This window comes from Ananas comosus, unplaced genomic scaffold (assembly GCF_001540865.1).
Source record: "Ananas comosus cultivar F153 unplaced genomic scaffold, ASM154086v1, whole genome shotgun sequence".
In the NCBI taxonomy this organism is placed as follows: domain Eukaryota; kingdom Viridiplantae; phylum Streptophyta; class Magnoliopsida; order Poales; family Bromeliaceae; genus Ananas; species Ananas comosus.
Window position 1 is genome coordinate 1 of NW_017891101.1, and position 12,442 is coordinate 12,442.

Here is a 12,442-nt window from a genome sequence, read left to right on the forward strand (position 1 = left end):
AAGGGAGACTCTGTCCGTTAGTACAGGGGAAACCTGTCCATTCGGCGATGCGGCGCGCCGGACTCGGCCAAATAGGCGGTGTCGCGGTCGTGCAGTTGTACCTATTCTTTTGTTAACCCCGTGATGTATATGATACTTTTGGACAGTCACTTTAGTTGTGATACTCATTTTTTTGTTGATATTTCTTGGACTGGTACGCCTTTAATCTATTGTTGATTGTATTGTTGGTACTTGTACTTTTGCTCTGATATCAGGATAGAATTTTCTATGATCTTCTTCTATCGACTTGTTGCTTGTAGACGCCTTATATACTGCAGTAGTTTATGGCGGACAATCGTCTGTGCACGTACCGGATATTGCTTCGCTGTACCGGGGTGACAGATTATAGTCGGTATCGGCTTAGGGTTGAGTTTAGGACTACGTGAAACTTAGGCTGGTTGGGACTATAAGGATAGGCTCGTGAGAGCGTGTTAGTCGAGGTTAGAGTTGTTAGCGAAAGTACTTTGATTGGGACTTATTAACTCCGAATAGTAGGAGTTGATCGGGGGTGCAATTACTAACTTGCAGAGGGTCACGTGTGCGGCCGACAACGTGACATCGAAAGTTAGTATGCGTTACATCTCATTTGCTTTCGCTTAACTATGGTGTTTTATCCTCAAGAGGAATGTCGATAGTATAGGGTTTATTGACCTATGTTTGTTTGTGCTGCCCCAGCCTCAAGTGCCTTTGACGTCGGTCGCAAGCCCGCCGTAGGAAGCTGAGGCGGCGGATGCAGAGGAAGTGGGGACTTCTGGTTACGTCGACCGGATCTAGTGGGATCCATAGTTACAGGCATCAGCGCGATGCTGACGGATTTAGGTTACTCAGCAGGTGCCAGCAGACGACGCAGATGGATGTGGCGTGGACAGGAGACAGCGATGAATGAGGTTAGAGATCTTTTACATGCGACAGACGACCGACAGAGAGATTCCAGTTCGTGTACTGTCCAGATTCTGTACCTGAAGTTACCAGGAGGCGGACCACAGTGGGAGCACAGTCAGCCTGTACTGGACACCCCAGGTTAGCTCGAGGGCAGAGAGCCCGACAGAGACAGGTAGTTACCACCACCATACCCGTAGAGGATCTGGGACCGTGCTTTTACCGAATTGTGGGAGTTGAGGAGCTCTGATGAGCGGCATGATGGGAACGACATGAGCATGAATTCCGTCGCGGCAACATCGTGTCTTTGATGGGAGGAAGGCGGATCAATTGGGTGGTTCGAGAAATGGTAATTGCACATGGAGAAGCCTATGTCTATTGACACTTTGTCGAGAGCGTACCGAGCTTTTGGTGGTGCGACACGACACCTAGACGGCGAGCTTAAGGGTGTGCGCGGTGGGTGGAATCGTAGAGGATCCCGTGTGATTTTCTATTTCTGCTATCACCTGGGACGAGGGTCAAGAATGTTGTTGAGACCTATTTTCCACAGATCCGCAGGTGAGATGAAGATGGAAAGAGATCTGAGAAATTAGTTGAGACGCGGGGACAGGACGGTGGCAGAGTAATGAGGCGGAGGAGTTCTCCGATTACTGCACTGTGTTTTTGTAGTTTCGAGACGATTGAGAAAGACCAAGGCTCGTATCGTTTGAGCGTGGCGTTTGCTGCCTGCGATTTCAGATTGGTTCCAGGGCTCAAACCTCTCCACTTACGTGATGTCGGAACGACTTGATGTGGAGAAAGGAGCGGAATCATGAAGGAAAGAGACGTTGTGGATCGACGGTAAGGAAAGACCAGTAGCTGAGAGCAGTGGCAGGTCCTTCAGGAGGAGCGCAAAACGTATCGACGGGGACAGTAGGACAGTCGAGGCGGTCGAGGTTCTTACAGCACCCCGTGGAGACCGAGCGTCGTCGACACCGCGTTGTGTTATCTGTGGTGGGCCTCAGATACCGCCACATTGTCAAGCGGGGGGCAGTATATTTTCTTGGGCCAGAGAGCGGCCACGGTCATTCGTGTGTCCGAGAGTTCGTTTGCCTGCACCCTCGTCAGCTTGTTTGCACTGCATCTTTCAGCTCGAGCCAGGGGACCCGACAGCCACCTATCAGTCTAGGCACCACCGGGACAGCGGGCAGTCGGAGAGCTCGCAGCAGGGTTCGAGTGTGCGGATGTATGCCGCTAGACGGAGGGCGCCGCAGCAGCACAGGAGGTTCGTAGCGAGGTATTATTATGCTTTATGATATTCGAGTTCGGTGCATATTATTTGATAATGGTGCTTCGCATTCTTTTATTGATCGGATAGTTTCGCCGAGTTGGCCATATCATTCTTTAGCACCTACTTTGCATCTGGGACAAGTATTGTATCTGACCATACCCTAATGTTCGATGAGTTTTGCGCCTCGCTGCCCAGTTAGGTGGCGACTGGATGTATGCCAGTGATTTATTGGCACTACACAACTAGGTGAGTTTGATGTAGTATTGGTATGATTGGTTGAAACGAGTATTATGACACCATAGTTGCACGAACAGAACGGTGACCTTTAGAGAACGGTGCAGCAAGAGTTGTTTAAAAGGTTCGAGGTTCATTGTCGCAATTACTATTAGCTCTTCGCGAAGACCCGACAGTTTGATACGGAGAGGTGTGTAAGCCATCTGGCTAGCATCTCTGTGAGTGTGGTATGAAGCCATCAAGATGATGATACGTTGTCGCGAGAGATGTTAAAGATGTTGTTTCAGTGAATGCGGGTATGCCGCCTGATAGGGAGGTTGACGTTCTGTGATTGATCTTGTCCCGGGGCATCACCTATTTCTAAAGCGCCTTAAGAAGAATGGCACCTGCCTGAATTAAAAAGAGCTGAAGGCACAGTTGCAAGATACTTTTTAGCATAAAGGATTTATTGACGAGTGTTTGCCCTGGTGAGCACCTGTGTTGTATGTTAAGAAGGAAGTGTTGGGATCTCTGAGATTGTGCAGGTGGAATTATCGAGAAATCAACAGGTCCAATCAAGAACAAGAATCATTGCTAGAATTTGAGACTTATTCGATTCAGCTGCAAAGAGATCGAAGTATACTCAAGATTGATTTGACAATCTGTATCATCAGCTTAAGATCAAGCTGAAGATGTCTCTAAAACTGCTTTTAGAAACACGGTATGGAGCATGTATGAATTTACAGTCATGCATTTGTTGACTAATGCCCCAGCAGCTTTATGCGATTTTAATGAAACGCTGTCTTTAAGCCCTATTATGATAGATTTGTGGTAAGTTTTGATGATGACAGCTTGATATTAGTTCTCGAAGTGACAAGGAACATGAAGGACCATTTGAGAAGTGAGTGTTACAAGTACTTCCAGAGAAAGGAACTATTTGACAAGTATAAAGAAATAGCGAATTGGGTGGTTGGCTATCAAGAAGTGGCATTCTGGCCATGTGATTTCGAAACTGATGGGATAGTGTGTGATCCCAAGAAGATTGAAGCCGATTAAAGGAATTGCTAGGCGACATGTCACAGAAATTTCGACCAGTTTCCTTGGTTTGGGATTACTACGAGTCACGCCCGCCACCGCTACAATTTGGGCGGGCCGTGGGCGATGAACAGACGTCCAAACGGACAGAAGTCTCCCCTGTCCGCCAAGCTAAGCAAACAGATTCATGTAAAAGTGGGGTGTTACCAGGAATCAACTCATGAAGTACACATTCACAAGAGCACAACAATGCTAAACAAGGACGAGAGCAGATTACAAGTAAGAAACATATACAAGTACATCAAGAGAGAAGAGCTATTCTATTACATGCATTATGAACTTAATACATTCATTACATCTTTTACATTCTTACAAAATATAATTACAATTCACTCGAACCTCACCCTATACATCATCTACTCTCAAATATAAAAGAAGGTGACGGCTAGGTGCCAAAAGGAAGGTAGCTAGTGCGGACTAAAACGCCGCTGGCCCTGACCCGATCTCACGCTACCGGGTGATGCCCAGAAACTGGAACCTGTAGTAAAATGGGCGCTGTGAGAACTAACTTCCTTAGTTCCCAGTGGGTTCGGGCCGCCGACCGGCCGATGTTCCCCACTAGGTCCAAGCGGGCACAATAGATATTACAATAGTGGATGACAGAGGAGAATATATAGATAAGGAGCTGTTAAATTGACGGGAAATCAAGCTATTCTCTATGCCAATCATAATGTATGAATGCATGTCAATGAATTGGTAAGCAAACTAACCTTCATCATTCCATAAGTGTGAGCTATTCACTCGTTCAATACCAATCATTTACTGTTATTAATCTCATGGTTACCGAAGTCGCCTACAGCTCATAGCCATCTCGACGGTAAGAGAATTCAACTCACACTACGACCGAGACCGTTGGGGGGCATATTAGGCAATCCCTGGCGTGAACAACATCCGGAGCGCAACACTTTGTGGGGCTTCCATCACAAGATTGTAAACAGAACCGTGACTATGATCCAATCCTCTAAGCTCGGGCATACCCTGATCCTCTAGAGTCACAATCATAATATAGTCTATAGTGTCGCATTACACTATAACTAGATTTTGTCCGTTTGATCGCTATCGACTGAGATGCCACTCATTCATAGTTTTTTCTTTAATAGAATGTCACTGCGTTCATAGTTTCATTGACTAGGGCATCGGTATAATTTCTCTACATTATAGGGATACAAGACTCCACCCATCTCACCAATCCTCTACATCCAGTGTCCAATATATGCTACAGATATCATCAGGAAGGCATAAGGAAAGGCAATGCATAATAATCCTATAATGCAATAATACAGATGCAAAAGAATCGAAATATACTAAGACATAGAAGGGAGCCGATTGCCTTCGCGGATGGACCACACCCACCTCCTTGGCGATGCCCGACAATAGAAAGCTCTACGGTTGCGGGTCTTTGCACGTCGCTTTCACTCCTCGGGCAAAGCGAGGCCCTCGAGTACCCGACTTCGGCGTAACCCGCACCCGCCTAGTCGGCGATCGGCAAACCGTCTTCGCCGAGCCGTTTAGAGACTAGCAAGTTAGGTTTGCGACCTATTAGATAGATCAAAACCCTAATTTACCAAAACCCAATTCAAAACCCTAGGGGTCTCAACAACGGAGGAAATCCGTGTGCGAGCTTCGATGCGAAGCTCGAACCGTTTCGATTTATCCCAATTAGGTCCATTTGAACCATTCTAAACCCAAAAACCCAAAACCTGAGATTACATTTAAAGGGCGCGTGGAAGCTTTACCTCTTTGAAGCAGCTCATAAGCTTGCCTTAGCTTGAAGGAGGGAGAGAAGAAAGACTTTTTTCTCTTCTTGATTCTCTTTTCAATTCTTCCTCTTTTCCTTCCTTTCTTTCTTCTCCTTCTGTCTCTTTCTTTTTTTTCTTTCCTAGAGAGAGAAGGGGAAAGAGTGACAGAAAGAGAGAGATCGAGAGCAGCTGAGAGAGAGTAGAGAGGGGTCCCCGACCTGCTAATAAATGGCCATTTGCATAAAAGCCCCTCAACTTTCACCCTAGTGCAACTACCTCACTGGGCAGTTTTCGCGCGGGAGGGACCGGTCCAAGCTCGGGGAGACGGTCCCCGAAAGCATGCCATTTCGCGCAGAGGGGATTTCTAGTTCTGAACCGGTTCTGGAGAGACCGGTCCCCGGGAGACCGGTCCTTGTCGAGAGACGGTTCCGAAGCTGCATTTCGGACTTAGACAAATATTGCAAAATCTCGTCGGACCAACGTTCGCGGACCGGTCCCGGCCATCAGGGACGGTCTCATCAGAGAGACCTCCGCACCACGCCTGATGGGAACCGGTCCTCCTGCGGAGGGGACCAGGTCCCGAGAGAATTCCTGTCCAAGTGCAGCTTTTTGGCACTGGTGCTCCCTGGCGGACCCTGTCTTTAATGCACTTTATGCATTATAGTCGACCTTCGGACTTTCCGAAAGTCGTTACACCCTCGACGACATAGATCGTTCTAAATCGAAGTCCTATATCCTCGGAGTTCTCGAAACTTCACTTCTTACAACGAAGATTTGTAGAGGGATTTGCAAAGATGTCTACTCCTCTCACTCAGACTTACAATAAAGCAGCTAAGTTTCTGTGGAACGAAGCGCAACATCTGTGAAAGAAGCTTTCAAGAGTTGTAAGGAACGAATGACTACCGCCCGATTCTGGGCAAAAAATAGCCTGTACTGAAGTACGAGACAATTAAATGGTGATTGATACAGCGATTGCGTCGCTGAATGACTAGGGGATGTGTTCTAATGCAGAATGCAGAGTAATTGCCTAATGCTCTCGCAGTTAAGGATATATTAAAAGAACTACCCATACACATGATTTGGTAAATTTAGCAGCGTGCTGATATTGCCTTTAAAGCTGTTGGGGCCATATCTCTACGGCAGATGCGTTGCGAAGTGCTACACAGATATAAAGCTTAACAGTATTAGTTTAACTCAGAAGGATTAAAGCTGGCAGGCACGTAATGAAGGTTGGAGGTTGCTCCAAAGATTATGCATTTTTGACCATTCTTCTTAGCATCTCAGGGAAAAGTAATGTCCTGTAGAAGATGCTTAAGCCCGAAAAAATCGACGGCAAAATTTGGCGATTGTCGAATAACAATGCCAACACTTTGTGTAAAGGAATGAGCCAATTGTTAATTTGGGAAGTTGTAGCTCCTGATTACGCGTTGGAGATTAATGTCTTAGTGGTGATCCACCCTGAATCGACGAATTAAAGAAAAGCAAACTTCAAGATGAATTCCTTGCATGAAGATTCAAGATAAGATCACTGTTATCATGGGTTGATAGTGATTTTCGAGCTAGATGATCTCAGGGATTTTGAAATTCTCGGTGATAGGCTTGTGTACGCCAGTTAGATTTCTGAGCTATTAAAGAAGAAATCTTGCAGAAGCACATCCGGGCACCATATACTGTACATCGTGGAAGTACAAAAATGTATAAGGTTTGAAGTTAACTTACTGGTGGGTAGAATGAAAGGAAGGTTGCGGACTACGCTGGCTAATGTTTACAACGTGTCAGCAGGGTTAAAGCTGTAACATCGACTTCTGCGCGCTGGAAACTCAGAGCTACCATGACCAGCGCCTGTCGCGTAGGTGTGGAAGTGGAGGATCACTATGGATTTCATCGTTGGAATTACCCGTCGCACAAGCAGCGGTCACGATGCAATTTGTGGTAAGTGCGATTGACCTTAAATCTGACCCAACTTTATTCAATCACACGACTTTGTCAAGTCGAGATAGAAACTTGCCCACAAGTGTACGCTTGATAAATTGTGCGATACAGAAGTACCAGCTCTATTGTTGCTGACCGAGACACCGATTCGTTTCAATTTTTGGAGAAGTGTTACCGGAGGCCTTGGTACCCGACTGACGATTTAGGTACTGCTTTCACCCAAGAGTGATGTGTTCACGCCCGGAGCTATACAATTTGGGCTCGCGGCAGCAGAGTCGAGACAGAACGGACCCGAACGGACAGAGTTTCCCTATCTGCCCAAGCGCTTCATCACGTGGACAATTTACAAGAGATTGAAATGCAACTGTCGGAAACATGACAAACCAGCTTCGAGGGTAAGCAATAGGCCATTTGTGAAGAAAGGAAAACTTAAACATACACAAGTTAAAATGATTCATTTAGATCATTGAATTTTGCAATTCTTCAAAATTTACATTCTTTGATCATTTCTTTTACGATCATTTCTCAAAGATGAACATTAATTTCCTTTCTTTACTTTACTTTACAACCATCAAAAATTCTTAAAATCACTCAACCAAGATTGATAAAGGGGTAAAACTATAACAAATGTTAACCCAACTCCGGTTGCCTCTGACTACGAGTCCGATACCTTTACCGCGGGTCGCTCGCCGTCGCTCGGGGTCCCGGTCTGCTGGAATCCCGCGCCCCGGGTGAACTCCACAACAAACCGTTCCCAGTGGGTTCAGGCCCAATCACACCGGACTTTCCACTAGGGATACTCAGGCATAATAGAAAGGGATAAGCCTTGAATATGGTAAACCAATCTATAACATTATGCTGAAGTTGTAATATGCCTGAACAAAAGCAAGGAATATGCTCAACATTAATAGATGCAGATTATGCATGTTCTTTAGTTCTTTTCACTTTACTCTTTGTTCTTTGCTCTTTGTTCTTTGCTCTTTAATCATTAAGGCTAACCCGGGGGTTTCGCCACATTAACTTGCCTCACGTTAAGTCCATCATCGCAGGTACTCACCAGCTAGGACCGTCCTTACGGGTCTACTCCAACCCGAATGCATAACTCCGGAGCGCATCGCCCGAGGGGGAGCGACCGCCCTCGAGCACGGAACTCAACAGCAAGTATGAGCATATCCTTAACTCAAAGGATTATAGTTCAATCTTGACTTTACACTAGCTCTAGTGTTCTTTACATCACTTTATGTTGCAAACTCATGCAATTACATTCTTTACACTTCTTTACTCTTGCTAACTCTAGCATTCTTGTTCTTATTACCCACTTTACTTTAGCTTTACACGTCGTCATTTTCATCATTCTTTACATCACTTTAATTCTTTACTTCACACTAACTCTAGTGTCATTTTTCATTAGCTTCACCGAATGCCACTCGATCTATGTCATTGTGCCACTCTGTTCTTTTGCTCACTTTGGGTGCTCACTTTTCTCTCATGCATACATATAGGGTTTTTAACTTTCATAAGGTTCTTAACCATCACATTATGCAAGTTGTACTCACAATCATGCATCATCACATTCTTTTCATTACTTTACCCTAAAATGCATGCAACAATACATATAACATGTGCTCAAAGAATGACACATTAGGCATAGAGAGAATTTCAATGAGTTTGAGAAGCACCACCCACCTTGTAGGTCTCTTTAGGTGCTCCAATGATTTTCTTAGGATTTTTAGATGCCTCGTTCTTTACCTGCGGCAAAACGAACCCTAATTAGGCCATTTCGCTCATAACTTTACCTTGACTTTTCGTAACGTTAATCCGAGCGCACCAACGCGTCGGAAATACCCCCAATTAGGTTTTTGGAGGGTCAATTGCACTTAGAAACCCTCATGAGCAAAAGCCCCAAATTGGGTGCCCTAGCTCCAATGCACATCAAAACCTAGGGTTTGATCTCAAAGAGAAGCAAAAGTAGCTTCATTACACTCTAATTAGTCCATTAGAACCATTCTTAGGCTTTCCAAAACCCTAGTTTGGATTTCACCATTAGAGGTGGTCCAAGCTCACCTCTATAGCAAATCTAGGTTTTGATCTCTAAAGAAGCAAAAGAAAGCTTCAAAAGACTCTAAAAGCTCCATAAAAACCATTTCTAGGTTTATTCAAACCCATTTCTAGGGTTTTACTACATTAGGGTTAAGAGCTTACCTTGTAAGCTCTCCTTTCTTGCACTAGAGAGGAAGGAGATGGAGCCTCTTTGCTCCAAAAGCTTGCTTCTTCACCTTCTTCTCCTTCTTTTCCTTCTCTTCTTCCTTTCTTCTTCTTCTCCTTCTTTGTCTTCTAGAGAGAGAAAGGGAGGAGAGAGTGTGAGAGGGTGAGGGAATGAGAGAGGAAGGCTCTCTCAGCCCCAACATAACCCTTGGGTTGCAAAATTGCTAATAAACCCCTCAACTTTCATCTTAATACACTGCCTGGACTGGGCAGTTTTCGCAGGCAGGGACCGGTCTCCCCGAGCAGGGACCGGTCCCCGAAGGTCCACCCTGCGCAGCCAGAGTAGCCGCGCGCAATGCATCTGGTCCTTCCTTGGGGGACCGGTCTCTGGGGGACCGGTCTCTCAGACAGAGACCGGTTCCCGAGAGCTAACCTCCAGGACTTAGCCGATTTTCCGGCTGTCTCATTCTGCACGCGTTCGGGGACCGGTCTCTCCCACCAGGGACCGGTCCCCGAGAGCTCAAAATCTGCAGTTTTGCAGAATTTGATTCTCCAGCTCTCGAAAACCTCCCGTAACTCACTTTTACTCATTTTAACACCTGCGGACTTTTCGAAGTGTATCATCCTCGCACTTTGGTCAATTTGACTAAAGTTCGATCTTTTTATTTTCGGTATATTACAGATGGGCAGTCCGAGCGTACTATCCACACCCTTGAGGATATGTTACGGGCCTGTGTGATTGATTACCAGGGCAGTTGGCCACAGTTTTTGCCTATGGCTGAATTTGCTTATAACAACAGTTATCACGCAAGTATTCTGATGGCACCGTTTGAAGCCCTGTATGGTAGAAAGTGTAGATCACCACTTCATTGGAGTGAAGTGGGTGAGAGATTGGTTTTGGGTCCAGATGTATTACAAGAGGCTGAAGCTAAAGTTCGACTTGCTCGAGAACGTCTACTGACAGCTCAAAGTCGACAAAAGAGTTATGCGGACAAACGTCGGCGAGAATTGGAATTTCAAGTTGGCGATCATGTATTCCTAAAGGTTTCCCCGACGAAAGGAGTTAAGAGATTTGGCATTCGAGGAAAGTTGAGTCCTCGGTTCATTGGACCCTACGAGGTGTTGGAGCGGATAGGCCCCGTAGCGTATCGGCTTGCTTTGCCGCCAAATCTATCGGGAGTACATAATGTGTTTCATGTATCGACACTTCGAAAATATGTTTTTGATCCAACTCACATATTGGAGAGTACTCCAGTGAATTTACAAGAAGATTTGAGCTTCGAGGAGCATCCAGTAAAAATCCTAGCTCGGGAAGTAAAACGGCTTCGAAATCGCGAGATACCCTACGTGAAGATCCTTTGGAGCAATCACGATGAACGGGAAGCCACTTGGGAACTGGAGAGTGCGATGTTAGAGCACTATCCCCACCTATTCTCGATAGAATCTTGAGGTAAGTGCTTACAAGTTTCGCGGACGAAACTTCTTTTTAGGAGGGGTGAATGTAATACACTGGACTTTCGCAAATTGCAGAGTTCAAGTGGGTGGAATGAAGTGTGGAACTATTCTACATGTTCTAAATGACTTGGACAAGTTTTTGAACAAGTTAGAGAGTTATTGGAGGGTTAAAAGTGAGAAATTGTAGCAAACAGGCGAAATCAGCCTTTTTCTGCTTGTTGTACCGGTACAGCCATCACCTTGTACCGGTACAGACTGGCAGAAATCTGGCAGCAAGGCTAGTTTGGTAATTTCACCTTTGATCCCTATCTATTAGACCCCAGCTCGACCAGAGATGTTCAGATATGCATGTTTGAGCTCAGAGAAGTGCTCTTCCTTCTCTCTTTCTCTCTCTCTCTAGGGTTTCTCTCTCTCTACGAGGAAATCGCCGATTTTGCTCGTTTTCGTCGCCGCGCTTGTTCTTCGCTGTTTGCGAGCGTCGCAGAGCCCTTGTGGACATGTGAGGGAGTGTTTTGGACGGGTTTTCGCAGCCCTGGACCAGCAGGTCACTGGTTGGAAGCTTGAGAAGGTAATCGCCTCACTTTCGCCGTTATCGACGTCCTATTCGTCGATTTGAGTAATGATTTCGGGTTTTTGCTTCTTGCTGTGCTAGGCTGAGATTTCAGCCATTAAAGATGAGCTAATTAGCTGTGATTTAACCTTCTTAGACCAGGGATAAGCTACTTTGAAGCTTAAGCGGAATATTTAGCCATTTATGAAGCTTAATCGGAACTATACGCGGATTATTGATGCAATTTGGAATTTTCTCTTCGCAGCAGGTCTTCGAGTCTCGTTGAGCTGAACTTGTACTCTTAGAAGCTGGTTTGGAAGGTATTCTAACCTGAGGTAAGCAGGGATTTCAGTTAGAAAACTGAATTCGCAAGATTCCGACTATATTTGCTAATATATGATGATTTTGATGTCGTGTTGGTGTTGATCGCAGCGGGAGTTCGACCGACCTTTGGGTCATCCTTGGTTGGCTTTGAGAAGCCTTTAGAGACTTAATTGGAGGTACTAAAGTGAACCAAAACAGCGATTTATGTTACTACTTGATATGAGATGTGAATTGAGCCGAAATCGGACATTTCGGCCGTAGATTTAATCCGATCTTGACGTTTGTTTTTCAGCAGCATTGGGGCTTCGTTGAGCCGTTTGTGGGACTTCTTGTGGATACTTGGAGCCTTGTAATAGGTGGGTCGGACCTAACCAGAGCAAGTGAAGCTCCCCTATGTTCTATATGTATCTATAGAATAGAATAATCGCTTAGATGCATTGAGTGCATATGTGGTTGATAGAGAATTTGGAACATATCAGTGGGATGTGTGATGCTTAAGTAGAATAAATCTCTATAAAGTAGAGAACATATATACATGAAAGTATTTCTATTCATATTCAATACAGTTGAATGACTGATGAACAAGTGTAGGATGCACTTTAAAGTAGAGAACAATGACATTCTCTTGACTCTAACATAGAGAACTATGATATGCTCATGACTATGTTGATAGTGCCATACTTGTGGAAAGATTATAATGCTATGTGATTTAGCTTTACCATTACATGTTTACAATCTAGT

The 12,442-nt window shown here is 45.2% G+C and overlaps 1 long non-coding RNA gene across 1 annotated transcript; it reads left to right on the forward strand.

The window, feature by feature from the left end:
• Positions 1 to 11,622: 11,622 nt before the first annotated feature.
• Positions 11,623 to 12,057, forward strand: LOC109704638. The gene is made up of 3 exons (XR_002214443.1): positions 11,623 to 11,712; positions 11,810 to 11,877; positions 11,994 to 12,057. It is a non-coding gene; the product is annotated as an uncharacterized LOC109704638 (long non-coding RNA).
• The last annotated feature ends 385 nt before the right edge of the window (positions 12,058 to 12,442 follow it).